Source organism: Dreissena polymorpha, chromosome 7 (assembly GCF_020536995.1).
Source record: "Dreissena polymorpha isolate Duluth1 chromosome 7, UMN_Dpol_1.0, whole genome shotgun sequence".
NCBI classification, from domain to species: domain Eukaryota; kingdom Metazoa; phylum Mollusca; class Bivalvia; order Myida; family Dreissenidae; genus Dreissena; species Dreissena polymorpha.
The window spans coordinates 42,663,321-42,677,166 of NC_068361.1; the positions used below are offsets into that span (position 1 = coordinate 42,663,321).

The 13,846-nt window shown below is 32.7% G+C and overlaps 1 protein-coding gene across 1 annotated transcript in view; it reads left to right on the forward strand.

The window, feature by feature from the left end:
* Positions 1-9,414: 9,414 nt before the first annotated feature.
* LOC127838207 (uncharacterized) overlaps positions 9,415-13,846 on the forward strand; it is a 41,044-nt gene continuing 36,612 nt past the window's right edge. Inside the window, exon 1 of the mRNA XM_052365798.1 lies at positions 9,415-9,516. The gene's annotated coding sequence lies outside the window, so the exon portion shown is untranslated. The remainder of the gene's footprint in view (positions 9,517-13,846) is intronic.

Here is a 13,846-nt window from a genome sequence, read left to right on the forward strand (position 1 = left end):
CTTGATTTTTTACTGGAGTTTTTTAGATCCAATGTTTACATTTATCAATTTAAAGCATTTAATGACAAACTTCAGTATATGCCAAAATCCGTGAAAAGACCCCTTTAAGATATAAAATAATGTCTCTACTGAGAAGCGAGGCAATTAAGACTAGGATTCTTTCAATGAGATTGGCAGTCGACGTATTGCTTTCAAACCTTATATAATGAGATCATAATCTTAATCTTGTGTGAAACATCGCAACTTTTTGACTAGATTAAAAAAAATGTTATTGGGTAGTTATATTAAGAGGATTCTGGCAATTGCGTCATCAACATGGTAAGATACCAATACGGGTCACTGTCTCGAAAATTAGGACACAAACTTCATGAAAATTGGTAACTAGTAAAGCAACAAATAAGTATTGTGTGAAGTAAATGAAACTTTACTTAAGACAATAAATATATAATTTGCTGTTGAGGCACAAATACGGTTACTTATTACACATCATTTTGTATCATGATCTCTTGAATATTTCTGATAAACATACAAAGACCCTTCTTTAAAAAGAATGACAATTGACTATTTTATTGACGACGTTGGCATCAAATGTTTAATTTATTTGTGTGTTTTGTTTTTTATTTTCAAGTTTTCTTTTTAATATATATATATGAGTCGTTTTCTTAGAAAACTGGGCATAATGCATGTGCGTATAGTGTCGTCCCAGATTAGCCTTGCAGTCCGCACATGCTAATCAGGGACGACATTTTCCATTTTATGACATTTTTCGTTTAAATGAAGACTCTTCTTAGCAAAATCCAATTAAGGCGGAAAGTGTCGTCCCTGATTAGCCTGTGCGGACTGCATAGGCTTATCTGGGACAACACTTAACGCACATACATTATGCCCAGTTTTATTAAAACGCGACTCATATATGAACCGTGAGTGTTGCGCCTTTCGATCGGAACATGAAAATAAGAGCAGCAATCCTAACTGTTTACTAATTGGAATGCTTACCGCCTTGTGTAGGAACGCTTTTTGTTGTCTAAACATACTTTCCGAGTGTTACTACTTTTGATTAAAAACTAAAGACCAGGAAAACACATTTAGTCAATGTTTAGACGTTGTTTATATTGGGACACAACAAATATTATTAACATAATTTATCATCGCCATGGTTTTCATCTTTCAAAATAATATAACAGTAAGCAATATATTTTATGTTAACATCTTTCTTCGACAAACAATCCCAAGGAATAGTTCTGAGGATCCATCACTCAGATTTGAAGCCCTGTTGAGAGAGGAGTATCCGCGTGTCACCGTTTGAGAAGTTCAGAGATCTAAGATTACATCAATCGTGATACATCGAGTATTGTATTGATTTATTGAATAAATCGTCTTTTGATCCAGTGTGAGAGTACATCTGTACCGGTCTTGGAACTGGTGAAATAAACGCCGATAGAGGAAGAAACTCCAGTGTTGGAAAACAGCTCTCTGTTTGTCTCGGATGTCCTGCCGACGACGACAGAGAAAAATCCCTTGCTGCAACAGAAACAATGCCTCCGGTTGTGAAACAGTCGTATGCAGCGGGCGATCAGAAAGGAACAATCCGCATGCATATTACCAATACAATAAGTACAATAAGTACGGGTTGTATTGAACATACATTTAAAATTATGTAAAACAGAAGAAATGCTTGGAAGAATTACATGTTGAAACAATAATCAATACGATCTCTATGTTTAATGTTGGTCATTTAATAATCTTCTCTTTAGTATTGTATGGCTTTTAAATTGTATAATTGTTTAAATAAATTAAGTATATTACCATGTAAAATAAATCGAATCGGAAGTCATCGAAAGTTATTATTGGCGTCGCTCTGGAGAGCGGCGACTAGTATGTAATGCATTTGTTTTTTGCTTATGGGAGGAGAAGTTATTTTACGGCTAAATGTATATATTTTTGTTTTAAGAATATCTTGCATAGTGGTGATTTTTTGTGTAAATAAGTGTAAATAAGTTCTGCATTTGTGCCTATTACATTTATTACAACATTTATTGCCAATAATGCAAAGCTTATTGTTTTAATTAATAACTGATCCACAACTGATCACAGGGGAAAGATCACAGGGCAAATACGCGAAACTTTCTGGTTTTGTATAAAAACAAAACATAATCAAAATATATTCATTTTGTGTTTTTTCTAACTTGCTTATTTAGTGGAAAATCAATGTAGTACGATATTTGACGACCTATCGCGCAAGCAAGTTTATTGGAAGTCGTAGTGGTACGAAAACGTACAATGTATTAGTTAATTAATAGACATATAATAACGATCGCTATACACAACTTCACCAAATAGCAGTACATAAAAGATGTCAGTCGAAATAGCTCAGTTGGGAGAGCGTTAGACTGAAGTTGTTTACGCAACAATCACCTAAAGGCCCCCGGTTCAATCCCGGGTTCCGGCACGAACGGAACAGTTCGGCGGCTGACATTTTTTTCAGTCAGGTTAATAAATATAATAAAGCTTTATTTATTTAGACATTTTATGTTAGGGTTTTTATTATGTTTACAGGACTACTATTCTTTTTTGTAAGTTGACTACTTCAGCACATTTGAGTCGCGTGCGTTTTAATTAGAAAAAGTAGTTTTATAATAATGTATTGATGGATTTAAACGTTCGTCTTTGTGAGATAAAAACATTTAACATGTTTTTCACAAAAATGTTAACGGAAAAAAGACCGAGCTATCTTCATTTTTTTTGGAGTTGATAGTGGGAAAAACAATATAAATGAGCCTAATTAAGATGCGTTGACCTTTGCCTTTTAGTAAATTAAAATTAAGTTATTGGTTGGATTTAGTATTACACATTTTTGGTATACATCGTACAATATGTTTTATTCATGTTGGTGAATTCTTAATTGAGTTGATCATGTATATATTTAAAACAACTACATTTTATTTTTTATAGATTGTGTTGTGTAAAGATTTGGGCCTTCGTATGTATGTTGAAAAATGAATTTAATATAACAAATAACATTATCTATCAAATCTATGTCATATGATAATGTCGTTGCGATACGGCTGTTAATTGATACATCCTGCATTGGCGCCACCTCCTATCATTAGCGCCACCTCCTAAGCATTGGCTCCATCTCTTTTGGAACAATGCAAAATTATCTACTACGTCGGCAAGAACCAATATTTTTGTGCATGCAGTATCTAATGTATGTTGTACGCAATCGTTTGATGCCGTTAGCGATTTATTTGGGTGGACATCTTCTCGTCACACAGGAAAAACTCATCGAACTGCTTTGTAAAACTCTATCAGGCAACAACTTATAAAAGTTCTCACGTTTTTAAATCGATTGAGAATGTACGCGTCTGTACATTTTTGGACGAATCAATCTTCGCTCAATTGCACTACATTGTCCAATTTTAAAGATAATTCGAATTATGTTGAAAAAACATATAAAAGCTAATCGCCATGTAAAATTATCCTTGAAATTTCAAAACATTCGGGCCTGAGCGTCAATTCGGAAGTTGCATTGGCTCATTTATTAATAATCGCAAAAAAAGAGGTGGCGCGCGTGATTAACGGCCGTGAATATGTAATACAATTCGCAAATATAAAATCGCATTGAAAATACCATGAATTCTGAAACCTTCTTGAAGGTTGCAGATTTGAAACAGTCAGCCATCTGTGATCTAATACTAGCCACGGGAGACAACTCTGTGACAGCGGCGAAGGACATCAAGAAGCCAAGCGTGGCGGCCAGGATGGGCAATAGGCTGAAACGTTTGGTTTCTTAAACAAGAAAGCCTGAGCTCATATACTGATCGTGTTTATTGTTGTTAAACATTGAAAATGTATATGACTGAACATGATCATTAGTTTTCGGGTATAATAAATTACCCGTTCGAAAACAGTACGCATTTAGCTGTCTTTATTGCTTATTTATTATATAACTATTCTTACAACAATGTTTACCACTTTTCGATAAATCTTTTTTCTGGTTGAAATTAACTTCCTGTTCGAACAAAAGTCTGCGTACGCTTGATATCCTCTTTTTTATATTTGATCTCAGGCGCATCACTTTACAAAGTATAAATAGTAATAGAAGATGATTTGTCGTAAAATATACATGCATTGTCCGACTTGCTCTTCGGAGGTCGTGATTTCAATCCTTACTCAATATTTCGTTGCAAAAGCAAGCATGAATTGTTAATCTTTAAACGAACAAGGACTCGAGTGTTTGAAAAGATTTTATCTTACAAACTTCAATAAATAAAAAAACTTACAAATTAATAAATACGACTGCTTCGAACGTTCTAAACATCTGAAGTATTACATAAATGTAATAAGTATCTAATAGAACATGATCTATTTTCGTGTTTGGCCTGCAAGTATTTTACTGTATCTTACAAAACGTTTTAGAACTCAAGAACAACCTTAATCTACAGCTGGCAAAACTATATGACACAAGTTCATATGATTCAGTTCAGTTCAATTTCACAATACTTGCTTGTTTGTTGTTAACACGTGCTCTGTGAAAAATACGAATTGTTAAGTTCTTGTTTTATAAATCGTGGCTTGCAAGCAATTCGAAAATCGTGACAGCTATTATGTTCAAATGTTTATGGACAAAATCATAAACATGATATTATGTCGAAAAACCACATATATAAAAACATACAAGTTAATATGAACTTACACATACAATATGTTGTTCAAGACCTTTTCATTTTATGTATTGGCCAATATGGGCACGTGGCAATACATAGAGCGTCATCCTTAAAACGAATAGGTTTTCTTTTTCAGCACTTCTTTCTGAATAGAAGATTTTGTGTCGATGCCTATTTGATAATAGGTGTAATCACTAAGTTGCTCAGCTTGTTATTAATTTATATAACAATTATATTTACATGTTACATATAAACTTATTTGAATGAAACGTTGTTAAAACATAAAAACGCGAATAATGTGGAGTAGGGTATGACAAACATGTTTTAGAACGGAGTGGCATAATAAATAAATAATCAACAAGATTAACTTTTTTGTGAGTTGCGAATATTTGATGACATTCGTGTAAGGTAAATATATTTCGATATAAATGATATTTTCTAATGTAAAATACGAACATGCAAAACAACTGAAGGGCAAATGTATCCTATAAAAATGTTCTTCTATCGAGGAACAATAAAATGTGTCTCTCTCGAATATATAATACTGCGGTATTGTGAATGTTGTATTTGCTATGCCATTTTTCTGAATATTTTGTTGAATATAATTTATTCTCAATGCGTTTTGAATAATCGTTACATAATAAACTAATATTGTGTAATTGCGTATGTAGAAATGCATGGCAATGGAAACAAATAACCATGTATTTTCCCCGATGTTTTTGCACAATCAAGGAGACCCTCTGGTTACTGCATTAGCTCCCAATACATAAACGTATAATGTTTTAGATACTTATGCTCATGTTTAGAACTAAAAGTGTAACCGCTCCAACTTACAACAGAGAGCTGTTCAAAACTGGTGAAGGTCGATACAGACTTTGACTTAATGATAAAACCCCAAGAACTCGAACAAAAAATGGCTTATATATAAAAAGTATGCATTGGACCCAAATGGTCGAATGCTCCTCCAAACGACTAAAATTGGTTTCCGGTCTTTTCTCACCGTAGACGTTTCTCCCCTGGTCTTTTCTCCCCCCAAACCCTAGACATTTCTCCTCCCAACATTTTTTGTTTATAATCTGTATATTTAGGTAGGAGAAAATGAACTATGTGATTGAAGAATGGTTAATGAAGGAGCAATTTAGTTATACCAATACATGTTGGTGTTGTTATTGCATAGTCAGTGAGAAGTGTTATTTTTATTTTTTTTTTTGTGTAAGTCTATAAGACTATGAAAGAAATATAGCGACATATTATTTTAAGTTCTGTTTTAGTTTATAAGTTAAATGTCTTATATATGTGAACATGTTTCAGTGTAGTATATTTTATTTACTTGATTGTATTTGTAAGTCATAGATGCACTTTGACTATACTGTGTTTACTTGTTTGTCAATGGTCAATTGCGTTTTGCCGATTTTTCCAACCAAAAAAAAACTTGAAACTTGCTATATGTTATATATCTTTCATAAAGCCACTAAGCGTATAATAATGTAATATGTATTGCAAGCATTAAACAACGTTTTTACAGTATGTGGTCACCCAGTATTAACCTCTTCCATGTGACATTCTCACTTAAACATGTTGTATTGCATTCTTTTTTGACTCGATCTTCCTTCGAATGATGTATATTTTGTATTTAACTATAACGCATGCTGTTATTGTATATGTATGTTAACGACGATGAGCTGTATATGTTTAAGTCAAATAAACTATTCTGTTCTGTTCTGTTCTGTTAATCTAATTAAATAAAAATTCATTGTTAATCATTCTTGAATATTTATGAAATGATCAAAAGATGTTGTTTTTCACACTTCCTTAATCTGTTTATAAGTTCTTCAGACTGATTGAAATGTTTGATATCCAGTGATTAAAGACACAATTTAATTAAATTATCACATTTATGATATGATCTGGAACATTGTTGGTTCTACTTAAATTATGCTTCAGAAGTGTGGGGTTTTACGAAATCAGATGATATAGAACGCGTACATTTAAAATTTTGCAAGAGATTGCTACAGGTGGAAATAAATACATGTAATGTTGCTGTTTATGGTGAATTAGGTAGATACCCATTATATGTAAACAGGTTTGTTAAAATTATTAAATATTGGTTTAAAGTTCTGAACAATAGCAATATCATAATGCAAACTGTGTACAAACAAGCCTTGAGCGATTGCAATAAAGGTTATACAAACTGGGTCTCAAATGTCAAGAACATGTTAAACAATCTTGGATTTGGTTATATATATGAAAATACAAATGCTGTCCAAGTAAATAGTTTTATTAGCGAGTTCAAATGTACACTTGTTGACAATTTTAAACAAGCTTGGTATAGTAAAGTGAATAATAGTACTGTATTAGATATGTTTAAAGTTTTTAAAAGCTGTTTGGAATATGAAACATATTTAGATTTACTTCCGAGACGTCTGCGATTTTTTTTGTAAGATTAAGAGTCTCTGCACATCCGCTGAGAATACAAACTGGCAGATACGCCCAAAATAATATACCACGAAATGAACGTTATTGCTTATGCTGTAATGATTCTGACTTAGAAGATGAATACCATTTTATATGTATATGCCGCTGTTACACTGATTTAAGGAAAACATATATTAGCCGTAATTTTTATATAAACCCATCTGTATATAAATTCCACAAGTTATTAGTTTCATGTGACAAATCAGTTATTTCAAATGTATGTAAATATATGAAGGAAGCTCTTGCTAAAAGAAATACCATTCTAAATAATGTTGTTTAAAAAATATCATTACCGCTTTGATGGAATTTACGTATCCTTGCAATTGATTGTGTTTCTTTATAAACACCGCGTTGATGGAATTTACGTATTCTTCCAATTGATTGTGTTTATTTATATTTGCATTCTTAAATGACCATTTATGTTATGTTTAAACACATTTCATTACCGCTTTGATGGAATTTACGTATTCGTGTAATTGATTTTGTTTATTTGTATTAGTATTCTTAAATGACCACTTATGTTATGTTATGTAATGTAATGTTGTTATACCTATTTACGTGACAGAGAATAATGTGTATATTTGTGTATGAAGACGATGTACTTATGTATAAGTCTGAATAAACTGTCTGTCTGTCTGTCTGTCTGTTGATTTATTCTTCATTTAAATTATTATTTCATATAAAAAATATTATTTAATACAAAAATGTCTAGGCACAGATATAACTTCTGAAATGATATTATTGTAACAATTTTAACACATTCATATTTTTTATTCATTTTAATAATATTTAATACAAACAAAAATGTTTAAACTTTCATTAAATGTTTTACAAAACTTAAAATTGTGTTTGGTGTATACCATAATATTATGAGAAACAATTGATGATTTGAAATAAAATAAATTAATTACTAATTGTGTTGTGTTTCTGTTAAAAATATATTTAAACTTTCATTAAATGTTTTACAAAACTATTTTTTTTTATGTATACCATGATAATTTATTATGAAAAAAAATGATGAATTGAAATAAAATAAAATAAATTTATTAGTAATTGTGTTGTGTTTCTGTTTCTGTTTAATGATCAGTTAAAAATAAGCTAAGATGTTGATTGGCACATTCTTTCAAATAAACAAAGATGACACATTCCAAAGGATGACCCATTCCACCCATATTATTTAGCGAGACTTTTTCACAAGAATGTCTCAGGGATTCACACCTGACTATTTCCACATCCTGTTTATATCCTGCCCAGTCCCAGGCATTAAACAAGTTACCGGTAGTTTGGATTTGACTTTCACTTCTTCGTGATCATTTTGAAATTTATATTTTACAATTTGGAAATATTTATTTTAAATTCAAAATAAATAATCAATATTCAAAATTAGGGTTTCTACACATTTAAATCACACACTTATTGTAGCAATTTATTTCAATTTGCTATCATTTATTGTGTGATCTAAATCTTAAGCAGTTTAAATTGAATAATTTAGTAACTTTTTAAAGTTTGTACATTAATACTTTGGCATTAGTAAATAAAATGTAGCTTATAATATGTTTGGGATAAATGTACGTACCTAATTCAAATTAATAAATTGATTTATCTTGAAATATAATTTTTAGTTACTTTATTGTTAATAAATTTTAAGTATTGGCTAATAAGTCTAACTGTTCAAAAATAAAAATATACTCCTCAAGTGGATTTTTTTTCAGAAATGCAAATAAGACTGTGTTTTTTTACATTTGAGTCCGGTTATGTAGTATCAATTTTATCTAAATACAATAAAAAAAGATACAACATTAAATTACTCAATTTCAAATTAATGCAAAAACTTTTTAAATAAATTTAATATTATAATGTTGAAATGTCATAAACACACTCAATCTATTTCATTGACAAATAATGAAAATGAAGCAATGATAAAGTTCCTTTCTCTATTGATGAGCTTGATTGAACACTGATTGAAATAATTCAATCAGTGACTAATCAAGTATATCAATAGAGGTGTTAAAAGTAGCAGATAAATCCCCACAGTATGAAAAGACTATGGTATAAGGAGGAGAAAAGACTAGGTTAAAAAATGTCCAAGGGGGGGAAAAGACCAGGGGGAGAAAAGACCGTACACCCTTAAAATGGCGACGAATTTGAACCTCATCAAACATGTTTGCGCTATGTTAGTGTACTTGTTTATGTATTTGTAGTTTTTAAACTATATCTACAGACATTTATTAAATCGAATGATGGTATGTGGCCGGTCATCAGAAAGATGTTATGTAACCTTTGAACAACAACAACATAGCAGAATTCAATACTAAATTATTTAGAAGTGTTCAGCAACGTTTTTCGCTGCTCTCTTCACATTAACAGTTGAACAGTAAAGCGAGATACTTTTAATATATTTTTATTTATTTGCCCGGCTCAAAATTCCCACCTTATACATTAAAGTATATTGTACCATATGTTTTCGCGACCAAACTGTATGTCTACCGTGCATGTTTACTTTCGATATTTTCTGTATGCTATTTAGTGGTGCTTGCTGTTACTTTCCCTTTGTTACTTTGTTTATTAATACGTTATTTTTTAATGGACTTATTCAATAAATTTAAAATTAGGTTATGGTATAGAATCTAACTTGTTGTGCAACCTGGTACCACCTTCCTCGTCAGGGTTGCATGTCGGACACTATGTACTACATTATGGACAGAAGCAATATTTCCTGGCACTGTCTTAAATGTGGTCAGCCAAATTTCTGTAGTTCTTTCTTCAAACATAGTGACAGCCTCCCACTGTCTTATTATTTCTCGGTACTATTCAGGGGGTTTTCTGCACTGTCTGCGCCTCCGGACAACGGAGGCATTTCCAAAGCAAACGGACCCGTTCCCAATAGAATTTTGAGTACATATTTCCCAATTCCAAAAAAAAAAATCTTTCAAAATCGTAAAAAGTAAACATAATTTATATTGAAAGAGTGACTTCCCTTCATCCGCGACGTAATTAAGCCTTTAGCGACTCAGATTTTAGCAGGTGTATTTGCCTGATGAATCTGCCAACATTGACAGCGATAAGGTTCCAACTGTTCCGCATTATAACAAGTATATAGAGCCACACAATACACATTCTAGTCCAAATCTGTAGACGCTTATTTTCAAGCATGGCTTCCCATAACGATAAGTACTACAGCAAAAAACCAAGAAAAAGAGATGCAAAAGGATGTTCGACGATAACATCGATGTTTGCGAAAATCGCTGAATCTTCTACTTCCTCTAGTAACCCCCAACAAGCAGTGCAAGCAAGTGAAATACCATTGTCCGACTCGGTCGATAATTCTTCTTCGGAGCCTAGTAAGAAAGTTGTTGTTCAGTCTCCAAGTTCAAGTTCATCAAATGCTTTCAAGTATGAAATGAAGTACCCGAGACTTGAGTGACTTACTTACCTGTTACCAGTGTTTGTTTTTGAAAACAAAATAACAAATAAAAACGTGTTTTTTTTGTAAAACCACTTACTTATTTAAGCATGATAAAATTCCCAAATTGACCATTTCATCGACTCGAAAATTCCCAAAATAGACAATTTTGTTGATAAAAATTCCCAATTTGGTCAGACTCCTTTTCCCAAAATAGGCAGAAAACCCCTGTATTAGCCACCCGGAGAGCCTTGGTAAACCCTTTGCCATGTCTTCACCTTAACCCAAACTCAAACAGCAAGAACAACATAAAACTAAAAACGTTAACAAACCTCTCAAAATTATTAGCCTAAATTTCCAATCACTTAAAAACAGTGCTATAGATAACAAGCCTATTTGCATTATTACGCATTTGAGATAACCAAAATCGTAATTAAGTTCAAAATAAAGTGTACAAAAACACAAATACAAATTTAATAACCTAATTCCCATAAAAAACCTTGCGTCACAAAACGCAATTCTTACAAACACCCGGTGTATTTTTTAGACTGGTTATTTTCGGTACAAAAATTGTATCGGATAGTTTTTATGCCGTCAAGAAAAGAAGGCAGTCTTTCCAGCAGTTATCAATCTTTGGGGTATAATTGTAATTATTCGTAGACCAGTCCGATTTCTACTTTCATTTTTAAGGTATTCAACTCAAAATGACCCAAAAACGGGATGCATCACTTTGAACAGCCATAACTTCATCAATTGTGCAGCTATTATCACGAACTCGGTCTTATTCAACACAAAAATGAATGAACTTTGATCAGAAATTCAGTAATTGTTTGTTGTTATCATTATGCACAGGTACCTTTTTGAATTCCATTTGTATAAATAATATAGTAACCTTAGTAGATTGTTATTATATTATATATGTCATTCCCTAAATTACCCAATTGAGTTAAAAAAAACGGGGGATGAGAAACCCAATTAAGCTCAAAAACAGGAGGTGATTTTTTTTGCTAAAACTATTGAATTTACAAAAACCGGATTGTTGTAAAAAAACAGGGGGTGAATTACCCAATATACCCCAAAAGTTATCTATAGCCCTGTAAAAATAAAAAAACAGAACTAGAACTCCTTATAGAATCTGCCTGCCCTGATGAAGTTATTGGATTGGAAACCTGGCTTTATCAGACTGTCTTGTCGTATGAATTCTTTTCCCCTGATGGATTCACAGTATACAAAGTGTATAAGATCATGTTTACAAAGTGATAGTTAGGCTTAAACAAGAAGCCGATGTTGTAAAACACCCTACTGATTACCTTAAAACAATAGTCTTTACCTTAAACAGACTTCTCTTTAAAAAAGACTGTATCAACATCTTTTTGAGTATGAGTTTCGATAATATAGAGGCCATTTAACAGACAATTGCCACAATGTGAACATAATTAATTTAAAAATAAATAGCCGACAACAACCGATTTAGCGTGAACACTTCCCAGGTACGTTTTAGTATATTTACCATACCTTGGGTACATGTATGGATACTTAAAAGTACCTGGGGTACATGTAAGTATAGTAGCTTCCCCTAATACGCAGGTTACTCAGCCTCTTTACAACAGGAGGGTACGGTGTCCTTAATTCATAAATTATGTCACTTTTTCTACCACTATGGATAAGCTTTAATCCTTTTAAAACCAAATATTGCTCTAGATAACAAAACCCAGAGTTCCGCGAGACCCTCTTTTTCCTTCTCTCAAGCTGTAAACAGCTACCGACTTCAAAGGCAGGGGAAAGGCACTCTCATTCGAAACACTTTAGGTCAAAAAAAGGAAAAAACTTGTAAACACTGTAGAAGTCACATTTCATGCCCAATCTTCATGTAACTTTGTCAAAATGTTTGTCTTAATGATATGTTCGTTGAGTTCAAAAGTGGTTACAGTCCGTTGAAAAATATGGCCGCCAGTGGGCGGGGCAGTTTTTCTTCTTTGGCTTTAAACAAACCTTGTAAACACTCTAGAAGTCACAATTTTTGCACAATTATCATGAAAGTTGGTCAAAACATTGGTTTTATTGATATCTCGAACGAGTTTGAAAATGGTCCAGATCGGTGAAAAAACATGGCTGCCAGTGGGCAGGGCATTTTTCTCTATATGTATATAGTGAAAACATGTGAACACTCTAGAAGTCACATTTTTGGCCCAATTTTTATGAAATTTGGTCAGAACATTTGTTTCCTTGATACGAGAGTTGAGTTAAAAAATGGTTCTGGTCAGTTGAATAACATGGCTGCCGGGGGGGGGGGGGGTGGGGCAGTTTTCTTATATTTATATAGTAAAAAAAGCTTGTGAACACTCTAGAAGTCACATTTTTTGCCCAATCATCATGAAAACATATGAACACTCTAGAAGTCACATTTTAGCCAAATTTTCATGAAATTTGGTCAGAACATTAATTTTGTTTCCTTGATATGAGAGTTGAGTTCGAAAATGGTTCCGGCCCGTTGAAAAACATGGTTGCTAGGGGGACGGGCAGTTTTCCTTATATTTATATAGTAAAAAGGCTTGTAAACAATCATGAATTAAGGTCATGTAACATGCGAGACAACTCTTCTAAATATTGCATTTAAGTTTACAGTAGTTACTCCCTTTTGACTATTAATGTTTTCATAATAATACAGTGTATTTTCTAGAGGGCACGTTTCTTTTCCGATCTTCATGAAACTTGGTCAGAAGCTTTGTCCAAATGATATCTAGGTGGAGATCGAAACTGGGTCATGCCGGGTCAAAAACTAGGTCACTAGGTCAAAAAAAAGAAAAACCTTGTAAACACTGTAGTAGTCACATTTCATGCCCAATCTTCATGAAACTTTGTCAAAATGTTTGTATTAATAATATGTTGGGTGAGTTTAAAAGTGCTTCTGGTCTGTTGAAAAACATGACCGCCAGTGGGCGGGGCAGTTTTCCTTATTTGGCTATAGAGATACCTTGTAAACACTCTAGAGGCCACATTTTTTGTCGGATCTTCATGAAACTTGGTCAGAAGATTTGTCCCAATGATATCTCGATGGAGTTGGAAACTAGGTCATGCTGGGTCAAAAACTAGGTCACAAGGTAAAAAAAAAGAAAAATCTTGTAAACACTGTAGAAGTCACATTTCATGCCCAATCTTCATGTAACTTTGTCAAAATGTTTGTCTTAATGATATGTTGGTTGAGTTCAAAAGTGGTTCTGGTCCGTTGAAAAACATGGCCGCCAGTGGGCGGGGCAGTTTTCCTTATTTGGCTATAGAGAAACCTTGTAAACACACTAGA